The 16,560-nt window shown below is 40.2% G+C and overlaps 1 protein-coding gene across 4 annotated transcripts in view; it reads right to left on the bottom strand.

The window, feature by feature from the left end:
• Positions 1–14,751: 14,751 nt before the first annotated feature.
• The window catches only part of LOC125890085 (coiled-coil domain-containing protein 60-like), a 71,586-nt gene continuing 69,777 nt past the window's right edge, over positions 14,752–16,560 (bottom strand). For 2 of the 4 annotated variants that reach the window (XR_007449504.1, XM_049578539.1), the window contains exon 14: positions 14,752–15,142. The gene's annotated coding sequence lies outside the window, so the exon portion shown is untranslated. The remainder of the gene's footprint in view (positions 15,143–16,560) is intronic. The other 2 variants (XR_007449503.1, XM_049578538.1) reach the window with 1 other exon arrangement.

Raw genomic sequence — 16,560 nt, 5'->3', positions numbered from 1 at the left:
TAAGGGTTTCTTTTCAGTATGGTACATAGTTAACGTCATTTAACATGTTTGTCATGTGATATATGTCACATACTTGTTGACTTAAGGTGTGTGAAAAATTTAGTTTATTTTAACTTAACCATAATCTTTTTTCTAAACTTAACTAAATAGATTTGTTGCCTAAGCCCATGGTAGTTTCAGTGACGGAATAGTTGGGAGTGTAATGCCGATGACCAAGCTCCTGTATTTGATGAGTCAGGAGTGAGAGCATGTCTTTTACTTTGAATGTTTGAATGTAATTATCATTTACTATTCACATATATTACTTATTAATTTAAATATTACAGTATATATTTTTTTATTCATTAATCTTACCCTTTAAAAGCAGTTTAAAATGCTGTTCTTTATAATGCCTTTACATCTGAACATATGTTGTGTTCCTGTTTTGTGAGCAGAACTGACACACAAAGTCTGTTTTCCACATAAATAAGACGAAATGTTTAGGCTTAGATTTATAGATTTGTAGGCAATAAACTCCATTATGTTTTATCTCTTGCTGACACTCGAGGCTGCCAAATTTCCTCTCCCTCTTCCCCACTCATTAATTGTCATTTCAGTCTAACACTTTCACTCTTTCTCATCTTCATTCATCTCCTCCACATCTTCGTCTCCACCTCCCCCCACCAACTCCCCATCGCTCTCTCTGATGGTTCAACATATTCCCCAGCGTCCCATTCGATCGCTCCCTCACTGCGTCTGACTGAAGGCACAGATCATCACTCTGAGGAGGAAAACAATGCGTCAGAGCACCAAATCCCAAACATCCAAATCCCTAAATGAAAAGCCGGTCTGCTCATCACTCATGCCGGTCTCAAAAGAGGGGATCTTTGGTTTGCGTGAGAGGACATGCTGACAAAGTACAACACTTTGCCACATGTGCCACCCAGTGGTTGGGTGGCAGTAGAGATGTAAGGCTGGGGGTTGGAGTGAGGGATGACTGGAGAACTGGTTGGGGAGAGAAATGCGGTTCACCATGACTGAAAACAGATCATCTTCCCTCCTGGGTCTCTTTGATGTCTGTGAGACTTATTTTGTTTTCTGCTGATTTTGTGGTAATGGGTACACACACACACACACACACACACACACACACGCTCACAGACTCACACACACACACACACACACACAACAGCGTAGGATCCAGTTATAGGAGACATCAAAGGGACTTCAGTTCTAACTTAGCCGGTAGACACAAAAATTCAATTTCCCTTGAGAATCAGATCTTTGTATGAAGCACCAGCTCATTGAATTACTGCTTCACTGTGTCCAAATAATTAGTTCGCTAGATTTTCAACTCAGATGTGGGCCAAAACTCTCAAGTGTTGCAAGACTTGTTTTTACTCTTATGTCCTTAAAGAGAAAAAAAGGTATGACTGAAAGTTCATCCTTCACCTTGGAAACAGCCGCTAACAAATCATCTCACTAATATGTCTTTTCAGTGGCTGTCCGGGGGCTTTTGATCATTTTACATGATCTTCCTCAGCAGATGGAGGCGCAAACTCTTTGTGGTGCGAGTATCTTGTCAATAACTATGAAAGTATATTATTAAGAACAGCTTTGTACAGCACAAAAAATGTTTCTTTTGTCGCCCATTACCCAAAAATGCAACAACAAAAAAAAAGCACCAATTAAGACAATTTTTTTCGGTACTTCAAATCAAGAAAAGGCCCTGAATTTACTTTGAGCAATGAAGCCAAAGTTTTTTTCATGTTTTGCCAAAATCAAAACAGTATGGGTTATTATCCAAAAGGGATTATCTCCAGGTCTGAAAAGCCAACATGAAAAGTTTCTTAAAGTTGCATTCTTTCTAATGACCAGCAGGGGGCGACTCCACCTGTTGCAAAAAGAAATTTGGTCATATAGAAGTCTATGGAAAAATGACCCTACTTCTCACTTGATTTATTACCTCTGTAAACATTTCCTGACAAATTCATGGTCTTAATCAGTAGTTTCAAATTCTTTTACAACACAGCATGATACTTAGTTTGTTCATTATGGTCCGATGAAGAATAAAATAGATGGTAAAGCCAGCCTGTTCTCATCCCCAGTTCGTTAAACCAACGACCTGTCAACTTGTGATGTCGATGCCATAGACAGTAAAAATAATGGACGTAGCTACCATGATGTCACTCATTGGTTTGTGGACTCTTGTTTTAAAGCTGGGCATTCTGGCTGTCACCATCTTTTTTTTTGGAGCCAGAAGCGACCATATTTGGGCGAAAGGCTGGCGCTGTGGAAGCACGCGGGGTGGATCTGACTAGGACTCCACAATATCAGAGTAGCGACACATTGGTCAAGCAGAAAGTTGGTCACGCGCCCTTTAGTGGCGGGATAGCGCGTTGCATATCTGACCAAGAACTGATGGAACTTCAGTATTGCTGCATTGCTGCCGACCAGGAATTCTTGTGCGTTTCCAAAGTCAAGCAAACCTAAAAGCATAATCTACTGTAATCTACCATAAGAGAAGCATCGGTGACCAGTTTACAGGTAAAAAAAAACAAACAAACAAAAAACAGTTGTCTACCATAATGTCACCCTCTACATTTTGAAATAAACAAATTATAAGCATGACTTAATATGACCAAGACACCTAAAAGTAAAACAAGTTTTCATCAACTTACAAGCAAGTGCGCGTCGGACATACTGTATGTGAATGGGTTTTCTGGTCAGAAAAGTAACGCCCTCATGCCCCACTAGAGGGTGCGTGAAGCTTAACTTCAGCATAGGAGTCAATGGAAGTGTTGTCACTCTGGTATTGTAGGGTCCTAGATCTGATTGAGAACCTGAGGATACTTATCAGCAGACAGCCTGTCACTCATAGTGGCCCGCCCTAAATTATGTGCAACTTTGAGCCATAATAAAATGTAAACTGATGAGATATATAAAAATCCACCCCCGTACAGTTGTCACGAAAGGGCGAAATTAGCTGTAGAGACCAAAACTGTTTGCTTTAACTCGGGAGTCTAAGGGGATTGATTGGTTTCTGGAACCAGCCTCAAGTGGCCATTCAAAGAACGTTTTTTTTTTAGCACTTCTACATTGGCTTCATTTTTCAGCCCCAGAGGTTGCTGTTTGGTCGACACCAAAGGCACCCCTTAGCATTTTTATGAGATGCACTTTTCTTCTGACCAATTAGTTTTGTTGCCTAAACTTAACCGCAACTGTTTCACATTCACCACAGGTTACGGTGTGTTTCATCCGTGCATCACATAAAGATGCTAAAGGGCTCCCATCTGCATCTGTATTTCACAACCAGGCAATGAGAACAGGTTGATAAATTGTAGTATACTGTAGGGCATGGCTATCTTGTGATTGACAAGTCGCTACCACAGCAGTGTCCTTGGGCCCTCAACCCCTTACTCCTCCACAACTCAACTCTCTCATCCAAATATGGTCACTCTTGACTCCAAAAAAGAAACAAGACGCCAACGGTCACAAAGCCAAACTTGAAGCCACGAGACAGTCATCCACAAACCAACAACTAACGTCACGGTGGCTGCGTCCACTTCTTTTATACAGTCTATGGTTGTAACACTTGAGAGATGTGAGAGGTTTTTGGTTTGAAGTGGGCGGGACTTGACTGGAAAGAGTTGACGTCACATATTTCCACACACCAATCAGGATTTAGCGACATTTGAATGAGAATCTTGTGTTGCCAGGCACCATCAATCAAGTCTGATCAAACAAAGTGCTGACACAATCCCTGATAAAGCAGATTAGCGAAGCTTTTTGATGTGTTAAACTCAACTTAATAAATGTTTGATGTTTTTTTTCCCTCCAAGATTTAACTGCTTAATTAATCCTGTGTATTTAATGACATACCAAAATTAAGATTTCAATCTAAGTTTCAGGGGCTTCAAGCAATTCTCAGGTCTCTCCTTGTGCTCCTCTACCTCATTAGATCTTTGATTGAAAGGCATACCAAAATCTGAGCTCGACTAAATTATGATTATTGTCAACATTTATGTAAAATCCAAACACCACTGAAGTCACAGCTGCGTGTGTAAACCAACTTTCATATCGCTTGCTGATGCCACCTTGTCCAAACTGCTGCTTGAGGAGAACACTCTCAGAAATATAAACTGTATTTCTGTAGTCCTGCTGAAGCCAGTTCTTTCAGGCTATAAATGTCAGTTGTATCATCTCAGCTTTGGTTGTTGTATAATGTATTGTCTCAGCTACTGAGGGTGTGTTTTAAGGCAGCCTGGTCAGCTCTGCCCTGAGCTCTGAGCCATGGAGGCTTTTGGTGAAATTGCTGTGTGAGATGTGTTGGGTAAGCAAAAGAGAAGCTGTTGTGTCAGTGCTGTGCTTGTGAGGAGCACTTACTTTTCACTGTTTTACTTCTGAGGGCAAAAATAAAGTTGGTGGGGAACATTATAGAGCGGATTCAGTCAAATATCTGATGTATATCTCATGTAAGCTTTTTTATAAAGAAAGACGTCCTGGTTACCTCTATCTTGTAGGTAATGCAATTTATCGCCATGTGACAGCCTCCACTCTTACGCCCCTAAATGCTGTCTGCCATTCAGCCCTTCTTTATCAAAATGTGGGTTGGCCTCCTCTTTCTATTAGAAAGGAACCAGCATTTGTTTTTATTTATTTATATGGTCCTCAGGGACTTCAAAAATTGCCCGCATGTTTGACGTCACTTATCAACTGGAGAGATGTATCACATAACATACGTTAGAACTAACGCTGATTTGGGAAAGATTGCTTTTAGATTCTTTGCACAACACACCTGGAACGAACTGCAGTGTACTTTGAAGCTTGATACTCTGGTTTATATTATATTTGTATTCCTTTTTGTATTTGCTATATTATACTTTTAAAATGTGTTGTTTTATGTCGTTATTTATGTACTCAGGTCTCTCTTGAAAATACAGTAACATTTCGATCTCAACGTGACTTACCTGATTAAATAAAGGTTTATATGTCACCTTATTAGTAACTTAGTATTATCTTTAAAAACAAAACACAAAATACATTGTTATGTTATTTTTTTTTTTAGTCTTGCAAAATTCTATTAATTGTTGTTTATTTAATTCTTTATTTTTGTCTTTGTTGCTTTAAGTTTGCTATGTGAAGCACTTTGATCTACATGTTTGTGCTATATATGGTAAATAAAGATGAGTTGAGTTGAGTTGTCTCTATATCTGATTTTATACAGTGGATTAATTTGTTGGATGGTAAGAAGGTGTTATTTGATTCACCACAAGGAGGCAGAAATGAGCTGTTGGCTGTGCAAAGTTGTCTCAGTTTCACCACTTTGAATGGAACATCAACTACAAACTTTAAAAAATAGTTGAAAAATATCATGCAATGTTCCACTTGTTGTTGTAGAACTTGTTTACTTGCAAATACAAACCGTCAATCAAGATTTCAGTGTATATTTTTAGGTCCAGCCAGCCTTTTTTCTGTACAGTAACAAAATTGAAACCACACAACTCAACAGTGGCTTGTGTAATTTGCACACTTAAACACCAGAGGGTAGTAGGACATATGACTTCTGCATGTGCTGCACATGCCAGACCCTGACCAGTTAAAAGCCTGAGTGGGAGAAGTCATGCAAAGGTTAATGTTGCGTCATATAAACAGCCTTGTTGTAGAAAAGTGTGCCCCAAACACATCAAAGTTTGACACTAATGAGTGGAAGAGGAAGTGCCAGTCATAGAGAAAGATGCAGGTTGTGATGAATCCAAGATTAACGTGGGTTTCATCACTTTGAGGGCCGAACGTCTTCTGTCTTGCCTCTGTGTTGCATCAGATCAAGGTTGCATCATAGTGGAGCTGATGAGATCTGTCCAAGTTAAGAGACCAGATCATGCATGTAAGCGTTTAATGCTCACCTATTTTGATTGCTGATCCTTTTTTGGCAGATTCGTAAAGTATTAACACTGTCACAACATATTTTTCACTTCATCATTCCAGTATGGTGCCACTGAGACAAATTAGGTGTCAGTTACTGACTTCAAATTACTTTACAATTTTTGTAATCAGCAACGTCTAATCCGATTCAGATTCAGATTCAGATTCAGAATACTTTATTAGTCCCAAAAGGGCAATTCATTTCTACAGTCGGCCTGTCCATAGCAACAAAAACACAATGCAACAAACAGCCAACATCCACAACCAGTGACAACACAGCAGAGCGGGATGCAAAATAATTCACAGTTCACAATAATTCATGGTAAAATAAATCACAGTTCATTCTTCAATCCACTGGATTACAGAAAAATGTAATCTGAATACTTTTGGACTGCTTGGAATTAAACACTGAAATATTGCACCTTCTACTAAAAAAATGGATGCAGCGACAAAAATTGAAGTTCTACCAATATTCCTTTTTATCTTTAGACATTTCAAAATATTTTCAATGCAAACAAAATGCATTTTGCATAAACCACTGATTATCATAAAGTAGTTTTATAATTTGTACAATTGAAATATTTTCAAGATGTAATCAAAAATGTAATCAAGTGATTCTTGACAACTTAATTATACGGCCCAAGCCACACTGCATGCGTGAGCAGCATGTGACGGCTACTTGCGGTGCTCGCATGTACAGCGTTGTTGCTGCAAAACTGCCTGCTGCTGTATCTACTGTATTTCCACAATTAAAAGCCACTGCATTCTCAACAACACGGTCATGCAAAATTTCACAATAAATAGCCTTGTGTTAATAAATGAAGGGATTCTTCATTGTCAGACCGCTTTTAATTCGAAATGGAAACAGGAAAGGTTTAGTTAAACATGAGTATTTATGTTTCTTCACATCTATGAATGATCTACGTGTATTGAACGGCTGTATAATGTCAATATGACTATCAAAAGACCATTTTCATTGTCTATTTTTGCAGAGAACCGCCCACGCCACACGTAAATAACAGGTGAGCCTCTGAATCTCTAGATGTGCTGCACTTGAGCAGTGCTGCTCACGCAGGCAGTGTGGCTGCTCTGCCTTGTTAACATGGGCGCTGGGAAAAAAAAGAGGGTCCTAATATAATTTTAAAATTTTGCAAATGTAGTCTGGTTATTTTTTGTAACCTGATTATGTAATCCCAATTACATGTGATGTTTTAGAACAGACTCACATCTTTTAGGCACAACATACAAAAACGACGGAATGAGCAGCACAGCATCAACAGGTTAGCACCATGCTGCTGCACAGTCTTGCCTCCCTGTATCTGAACATTACAGTGTCGTCGCTGGCAAACAGTGTTGTTGTTGTTGTTGTTAGTCTGCCAGTACGGTGAGAGCAGAGTAAATGTGGCCCGTGGAACAAAAAGAGCGCTATGTCAGCTCTCTATACAAACAAAGCACGGCTTATCTGGGCGAACAAAGTGCTTGCAGAGACCCTAAGACAATTACGGAGAGGACGGACAACAAGCGCTGTTCCGCTGGTTGCATTTAGGTCAATATATACTGAAAGATGTATTTGGCTTGATTGTTTGATTTCCCAGAAATGTCATTTGGTGCAGAAACTGTTTTATGGAAGGATTCATTAATAATTTGTGATGGATCAAAGAGCAGGGACATTTACAGTGCATGCTACTACTGTTGGTGTCTCTCATCTGTTTTACTGCCTACTTATACAATAAAGTGTACACCTTATCTACAGATTGGGCTGGCACACATGCAGTCACACGCAGATAATGAGACAAGTGATTGTAGGGAAACTGGTGTGGAGATATCACAGAGCTAAATGAGTAACTGCAGCTTCATGCTTCCATGTTATGATGGAATGACACTGCAGCATGTCGACGGTGCTGCAGGGCTGCACAGACTTTCACACCTTCACAGCGCTGAGATGCAAAGAGGAAATGGTATATTGGAAATGATGAAAAAGTAAACGACAGCTTGCTGTGTAAACCACCGGAAAGAAAAATGCATAGATCAATATTTGTGATGATTACAGGAAATAGAGACAGAAATTGGCTCCAGAGAAATAACAAAAAAACCTTGAGAAGAAAGTGACAGAGCAAGAGACACTGAGGAGGTGGATGGTGTGGGAAGGCTCAAGGCCAAACAAACACCCCAGTGAATCATGGGTAGGGAGCGAGATCTGTGCTGGGGAGGAGGTTTAGGCAAACACGCCGACCCACCGCCCCCTGCAGCTGGACGCTGTCCCAGGGTGTGACCCCGCTCACCCCTATTGTCCAGCACGGCTTTGGCCTATAACACCACCGTTTACGCTGGTCGCCGCCCCGGTGAGCACACACAGGCGTTACTGTTTACCCTGCATGCCATGCCTTCGCTGTAGAAACCAGGCCTTTCCTAGAAAAATAAAAAAACAAGCCAAAAAAACAGCCTCTAATAAAACATGCATGAGTATTTTGTTCTTAATTACAACGTGAGCGCAGGAGCCGAGGCATGCTGCAGTCTGATAATATTGTTTTAATCAAGGTTATAATTAAGAGAGAATGCAGTGGAGTGGAGCGGAGAATATACAGTTGATGTTACTGACGCCAACTGGAGCTGCCAGGAGTCAACAGTATATGCCAATATGCAAATACATTTAATTTGACTGTTTTCAAGCCAAAAATACAGATTGTCAGGACTCAATCCACAGAATATATAAACCGAATTCTCCTAGATAAACTATTCATCCATTAAATAAATACATTTATTTTAAGGTTACCAATCAGTCCCAAGGTTTCCATGCCAGGGAAGAGGTCTGGCGGCTCACACTACCATATTCTATTGCATTTATATGATTAATTAATTTACAGGAATAACCTTACCAGTTACATAGAACATGCAAATGAATTAACATTTAATTATATTACGAGCTGCTTTTATGTAACAGTTAAATTTGGTGGTGACATGATTCATTAAACCACATCAGGTGTCTTTATTAGAAGGTTGTTTGGACAGGTAAACATCATACTCACGGTGCGCTGTTCATTAGGCTTTTATTAAGCTAACCCAAAACATGAACTGGCATAGCGTGAAACCTAAATGTATTAATTTGATGTTAATCAAAGCAGGCTTGTCCCAAAGGAGCATCGAGACAAACATAATAGTTGCAGACAATAGAAATACCACAATGTACTGAGACGGTGCGCCCTCAGTCGGCACGGCAGCTTGAATACCACAGGGTGCAGTTTTATATCTTACATCACAGCTATGTCACCATCTGGAAGAAATAAGTGCGATTTATACGCCCTGAGATGTTTTTGGGATTGGTCCATTTTGTATTGTGGTCTCAAGGACCCGCCCACCTTAATCACAGGCTCCAACTTTGAGCTCCAGGGAGGATCCCCACTTCTGCGTGTGTGTGTGTCTAAGTACTGGTTGAGCCAAGTCTAGCAGCCAAGGCGGACTATACTTAGGTGTAGCTGTGCACACAGTCTCTCTCTCAGAGCCTCCAAGGAAGATTATCTGAATCCAGGATGTGTATCCAATGATTTAATGCCGACACAGCAAACAGTGTTAGTCAGCTTGTCTCATGCTATGAAATATTAAATATTATGACTCCTTAAATAAAGCAAACACTCCTGCCAAATCAACTCAGCTATTTCTACATCTCTCCATTGCAAACGACGAGGGATTTCTCAGTGAAATGTGTCAGTGTTTTAATGAAATTTAAGAAAGTGCGACACAAATTAAGAAATTTCAGTTGAGATTATATCTATGTATACAGCTCTTCAAAAAGAAAAGCTACACTTTAAGAGGTTGTTCTTGTGCATGAGTGAATGAACTGAATACACACCGTACTCTGGAAGCTGATCTCTTAAACAATACCTTTCCTTTCCTGGAAGAAGTTACATTTCCAGTTCTTAACTAGGCGTGCCCAGTTACAGCAATACTCACACTGAAGCTACTGTTGGTGACCTTTATACAAAAAAATATTTTTTTTTCATGTTGTTTAAATTGTTGAGGCCTATCATCTGTGAAAAAAACTCCTCTGCCTTCTTTACTGCCATGTAGCATTTCTAATGGCTTTAAGAATGAAAACATCTAATCGGAGCCAAGGAGTCACTAACGCAGCTGTTCATTATGTCAATCACTGCTTGTCAGGCCCCCAGGAAGCGTGCCGAGCTTTATGGTGCGTTCGTTTTGTACTCGGAGGTTGGAATTTCCCAGTTCCCAGTCAGAAGTTTAAACTCGCACGCACCCTGAGATCGGATTTCCAACTCGGAAACTCGGAGCAACCGCATCAACCTAGACTTACGAATTCAAGATGGCTGCTGGTCACATACATAGCGAGCAAACACTCTGCTAAAGTACTGTTTATAGCAATTTTATCTTATTTGTTTTACATTAGGTCAGCCTCATCTGCGGGTTTCATCACTTGGAGTGCATGATGGTTTTGAAGCTGTTTATACTCCGAAAGTACAAGGGCAACAAAGGCTTTCTTGCGGGCGTCCATGTCTTTTTCCGTCTTCTCCACCGTCGTCAACTAGAATGCAAAAACTGTTGTCAACTTGGAGGTGACGTCAATCCCACTTCCGACTTCCGACCTCTGAGTACAAAATGAACGCAGCATTTGAGACAGTTTTCAAAGTGGCCAAACAGTGGAATTACAACTCCCGAGCCTGTCACGTGATGCCACTGGACCCAAGAAGACTTTTTCCCATAGGCTTACATTGGGAAAGTGACGTCTGTAAATTAGTGGTCACAAAATGACTCAATACACTATCAGGATTTGATCCATTTGGTCTGATAACATTTGGAAAGTCTACCAGAGCTGTAAGATTAAATCTTTTTATCCCCATTCAAGTTAGCAGAGCGCTAAACTGAAAGTAGCTGGTTCAGCTGGCAGAAGTCTCTAATGTACCTGCTCTATGGGCCCAGTGATGTGGGAGCAGTGCTGATCATCTGGGTAATTTTATACCACAGAAATTGAGCTTTTTTGGCTTTGTGTGCGACTGAGCAACTTTCAGAAACGAACAGGGTCCCAGACTGTCAAACTAGGCAGCGCTGACCAAATATGAATCAAGATTCTGTTACCGCATTGCTTATTTCTCACCTTACATGTTTTCAGAAACCAATTTAAGTGTACTGTTTAGCTGTAAAATGGGAAAGTCTGTGACTCAGCTGCCATGTTGGATACAGTTAAACATAGTACCAAGCACTGCCCACCGGCTGGGCCAACATTCTCCTTATACAGCTAAACAGTACACTAAAAAAGGTGTTTGTGAGAACATCATAGGTGAGAAAAAGTCAATGCCATGCCATTGGTTACATGATTGACAGCTGCATAGACACTTGGTAAAGCCATCGAATTGGCATAGCCCCATGGGCACATTTTCTGATTCACTAACAATGGGCCCCACATTCAAATGCTGGCTTGGAATAAACAGTTGCCATTTTTAAAAGTGACAATTAAATGGTATTTTTCCCCATCCTGTATTCCCATTTCAAATGTTCTTTACATTAAATCCTCAATGTTACTTTACATCGTAACACAGGGCTCTCACAGATTATGTTATGACCAACAGTTTCAATTATTTTAACTTTGTTTCTACGAAATCATGATTTGCCACTTATTTTTACTCGTCAGGTTGCTCTAAATACTACAGTACCCATGAGTCTTAGCTGGCGCTGCCACGCAGAGGACGCCAGCCAAAGTCATCTTAAAATCAGTTTTCTCAACAGTGCACTCCAAAAGTTGGATCAGAAGATTGCCCACTTTTATGTTAAATAAATAAAAAGCTATAGCCAGCAGCCAGTTAGCTTAGCTTAGCATACAGACTGCACACAGGAGGAAACAGCTATCTTGGCTCCATTGTTTAACCAGCAAATAAAATGTAAAAACAACAAGTCATACTCATTGGATTTCATTACTGATGGAGAGTACCAGGCTAAGCTAACTGCCAGCTGGCTATAGCTTTTTTTAAGGGACATAACAAATGACAAAATGTGCTTCTACAGGGTTTCTGTGTACGCAGTCACTTGCTGAAAAGGTTTCTGATTTGGAACAGTAATAAGATGACGTCTCAAGAAGCTCCAGGGCTCTCCTCAAGGCTAAACCTTTTCACATGCATAGTTCAAGATCTCACTCAAGTATTCTCTAAATGCTCTCCGCATTCTTTTGAATCAGTCAGGTAGCAAAGACCTTTAAAGTTTAAGAACACCTTAAGCCTCCTTGTCGCACACTGTATTCAAATGAGTGGTAATTGTTTGTGCTTACGTCGGGTTGTTACACCCATGTAAGCACATCATGTCATAAGAGGATTTTCATTAAGTACTTAGACAGTATTAGTTTGTGGTTACAAAGCTCCCCTCTATCAGTTCATAATGTTGGTTAAGTCCATTGGCAGAAAGTACTTTACTACGTAAGAACAGTTTTGAGGTACTAGTTCTTTGTACTCCAATACATTTATTTGACAGCTACAGTTTGCCATTTAGTTATTTTTCAGATCAAGATTTCATCAGTATATAAAATACATAAAGCATTTCAATGAGCTATAACACTGAAGTACTGACTACATGTAAATTTATCAATAGTAATGCCCCAGTTATATAATGATATAACATGATGGGGCCCATTTTAATCAACAAATACTTTTACTTTTATTGATACTTTTGATGCATTTTGCTGGTAGATAATACTTTAGTACTTTTACTTAAGTGAAATTTTGATTGCATTACTTTTAATCATACTCTTACTTAAGTAAATGATTTGCATACTTCTTCCATCTCTGTCAATAGAGCCATTTAACTATCGAATGCTGGGAAACAATGTGGACTTAACGCATGCTTTGCATTTCAACAGTACTGCATTTGCAGAACAAAAGCAACTACGTGACTTCTGACTGTCAGTCTGCACGTTTTCTCAAAGTTTGATGACAGATACCCACTGGCTATGTGCAGAACGACTGACACACAAAAAGAAGAATCCCTCGGGCTATTTTGCAGAGACATATGAATTCCAGCGCTCTACACTAAGGATTGGCTAATTGCCTGCAGCAAGGAAAATGCCAGGATGGGCTTGTAAATCCAGCAACTTCTAAAGAATTAAACACGTTTTTTTTTTCCATAGGTGAAGATGGACGTAGCTAAGGTGCAAGCAGTCTGAGCTGCACATGTGAAATACTCAGTGGTGCCCCCAGAAATTTTTCATAGGGGTGGCCAGATGGAGCCACTGAAAACCTTGAGGGTGGCACACCAAAACCAAAAGCCATAGCTGAACTTCACATATTTGCCTTTGTTGTTGCAGTGCATAGGCTAATGGAAAACAATGTCAATATGGAGAGTTTAAGAATCACACGTGGATATACTTTGATCTCTCATTTTACAGTTGATATTACCAATCATCTGATGTGCACAGATGAATACCAGTACAGTTAACATTTTGAGTTCCACACCAAACCTGTTTTAATGTGTTATATATCTGTTCTTCCAATAGACTGGTTGTTCTTTTCTTGAAAAACACAAATACACAGTTTTAATCTGAAGGAGTACATTGATTGTAGGGAGCCAAACATTCACTGGGAACAAGCCCTCTATACTTGTTGGGACCATAAAATGTATAAAAACATGGACGACATGACAGCTCCCTAAAACTGCAGCCAAAATATCTCGGCTGGCTGCAGTATAGGTCATTAACCCCACTCCCTCCATGTTAGCAGATGGAACATGGGCCAAATTAAAAAATCAAAGTACAGGAAAAAAGAATGTTTCCCTAAGGTGATTTTTTTTTAACTTTAGGTCATTCTTATCAATCTGATGTATGTCCGAGTGTTTGTTTTTTTTGATTAGTTTGGTTTCAATTGGTTATTTAATACTATAAAAAAGGGGTCTGATATCATGATTGACAGCAATGTGTGCCAAACCGTGTCTTTGAGATCAATGGCGCTGCTCGCAGTTGGTCAGACAGGTGTATGGGCAGGAACACGACAACGTGGAGATCGCTACTGCACAGACTCTGGCTCCAAATGACATCACCAGTACCATATTGCAATGGTTGTATCTGGAATATTATCTGGAAAAGTCTGGCTTCAGTTTTGTACAGGAAGTGAAGACGCTTTGTCCATCTTTATATACAGTCTATGGTGGGCGCTCATTGAGCACATTTTCATTCACATACCTTGAGGTGAGAGTTAAAGGACCCCTTTGAAAATGGCCATGGCAGTTGTTCACTTGCCACAATTTAGCCTAAGTTTGGAGCACTATTAGCTTCCTTACCATCAAGCTATGCTGACATGGTTGGTACCAATGGATGTACCGATGGTTAGTTTCACAAGGTACCCCCTACACCCTAGCTTTAAAAGTAAGCATGCTACAACCTCTGAGACCATCTTTCGACAGTCATGGGCTGGCTTGGCTTTGCTTGGTCTGGGCCATCAGCCCAGCACAGCAGGGATTTGCATTTCCATTACAACAGAGCTACCGTCTAGAAGGTGTGTCTGTAACTGATGATGGCTTGTCTTGGGTGATTACATTTAAAAGCAGAGTGATGATCCACACCTAAACTCCCCTGTTATTTTTGTTGCATGTGTTTTTCCATCACACAGCAGGGCAGATAGTTTACCTGTTGGAGGGGAGCTGTTTGCAGAGGTGCAGTAAGAGCCTGTTGTCTGCAGCTCTTCATCAACGTCTCACTGTAGCTGTTCCTGCTTTCACTTTCCTCCCTTCTGTATTATTAGACCTGACTTTATTGAAGAGAAGCTGCTAACAAAGTTCCACTAATTCAGTAATATCACATTTAATTTCTAATAGAATCTTCACAATAAAAGTCCACTGTTATTTTGCTATGTATAAACTTTTATTGTGAAGCAGCAAAATAAGGACATGTTGAGTTTTCAAGCAGCAACTTGACACAACTTCTAATATGGCTGATAGCGAACATGAAACAGTAAAATAAAGCAGATATTTAAAGTAAAAACAGGATGCAGGAGAGAAACTTAACACCAAACCACAGAGATTCAGTTAGAGGCTACAAAAGTGCTGAGAGCCACCACACCTTTCTCTCTGGTTTCCTGTAGACAGAGGTGAAATGAGTCTTGCAATACACACGCTTGTTTGGGGGGGAGACCAGGGGTCGTCAGGGGTTGGCGAGACATCACCACTAACCACTTGAGGGCAGGCGGCCTGGCATTTGGACCTACTCCTGAGAGGCTCCATCTCCGGCTTGGCGCGGCACAGCGCATCTAAACTGACAATGAAAACACAAATCAGCGTGGCAAGGCTTTTCTCAGCGCAGCCAAGAATGACAATGGAAAAAGGGTGTTAAAAGACAGTGATCAGCCTCCAATTATTTTTGCCAGGGGGGTTACTATGGGGGCCAGCAACTGTATTAGGGGTTCATCAACTTTGAACCCTGAAATCTTTTGAGTGGTTCCACCTCTATCCCACTCTGTGTCTGAGAGCTGCACACACTCAGAAGGTCACTTTACTATTTACAATGTAACACTTGTCTCATGTATGATAGGGGATCCCCAACCAACTTTCCAAGTCTAAAATAACTGACTGTGTTTCATCGTACACCAAGAGGGAAGGATTTAACATTAACTATCTTCCCTATTTGTTCTCGAGTGACATAAAGAAACTTGAGAATAGGAAATGTTCATTATAAAGTTTAAAGGCACACCTAGTTCCCTATTTGCTTTAACGCTTGTGGCAAGTTAGTGTAAACTTTCATTCATGCGGCCAAAGGAGTTTTACCTTTTCAATATAGTGCTGTAATTACAGGACATCCTGTATTCAAATCCTGTTCCTTTCTTTAATACTACACCTTGACACACACACACTGACACACCGTCATAAACTCCGGCTCTCTCTTTCTCAGATGTTGATTCTGTAGTGATGGTAAAGCTCCGCAAACAGGCCAGTGTTTGCTCTAGCTGCTGTACTTACTCCTGCTGAGATGAGAGACGACACGGGCAAAGGCCCTAAAAGCTGTAAACAATAACGGTGGCCAGATGCAGCAAAAATGTGAATTCCTGTTTGAGGACAAATAGGAGATCCAGGAAGAGAGTGTACTTGTGAACTTGCTTGATGTGTTTTTTCAACAGTTTCTGACTGAGGCCTGTTTACTTTGTGGGAAGGCCTTTGTTGGTAAAATGCTTGAAGCCACCTGAGGAGTTTAATTTCATGATGGCATCAATTTCTTCTCACAGCCTTGTTATATAAGTTGTAACCTATGCATTGTCATATTGGATCATGTCTTTTACCCCGAAGCTCTCCGTATAAAACATGTAGTGAACAAAACAGTTCACCTCTTGTTGTGTTCAAAGTTGAGCAACAGTGTGGTTGCTGAGCTGTCTCCTGTTGCTGTCACCATATCCGCTTGCTTTTGTTGTGCTGTAAGGAAACTACTTATGTTTTGTGTTATGTATTACTCTGTATGGGTCAAACAAAGCACAACTTCACTACAACAGGAAGTGAAATGTAACAAAAAGTTTCAGGCAAAAATAATGTTACGAATGATAATATTGTGAGGTCATGATTTGTTATTTGCTCACAACATAACAAATCAAAATGTAATTTTCGCAGTAACATGATTCCTGTTGCTTTCATTTGCAGTTAAATTGGTTGTTAAGGTCTGCAAACTGCTGAATGCTGACAATAACA

This window comes from Epinephelus fuscoguttatus, linkage group LG6 (assembly GCF_011397635.1).
Source record: "Epinephelus fuscoguttatus linkage group LG6, E.fuscoguttatus.final_Chr_v1".
Classification (NCBI taxonomy): Eukaryota; Metazoa; Chordata; class Actinopteri; order Perciformes; family Serranidae; genus Epinephelus; species Epinephelus fuscoguttatus.
This window is presented reverse-complemented; position numbering and strand designations above follow the sequence as displayed.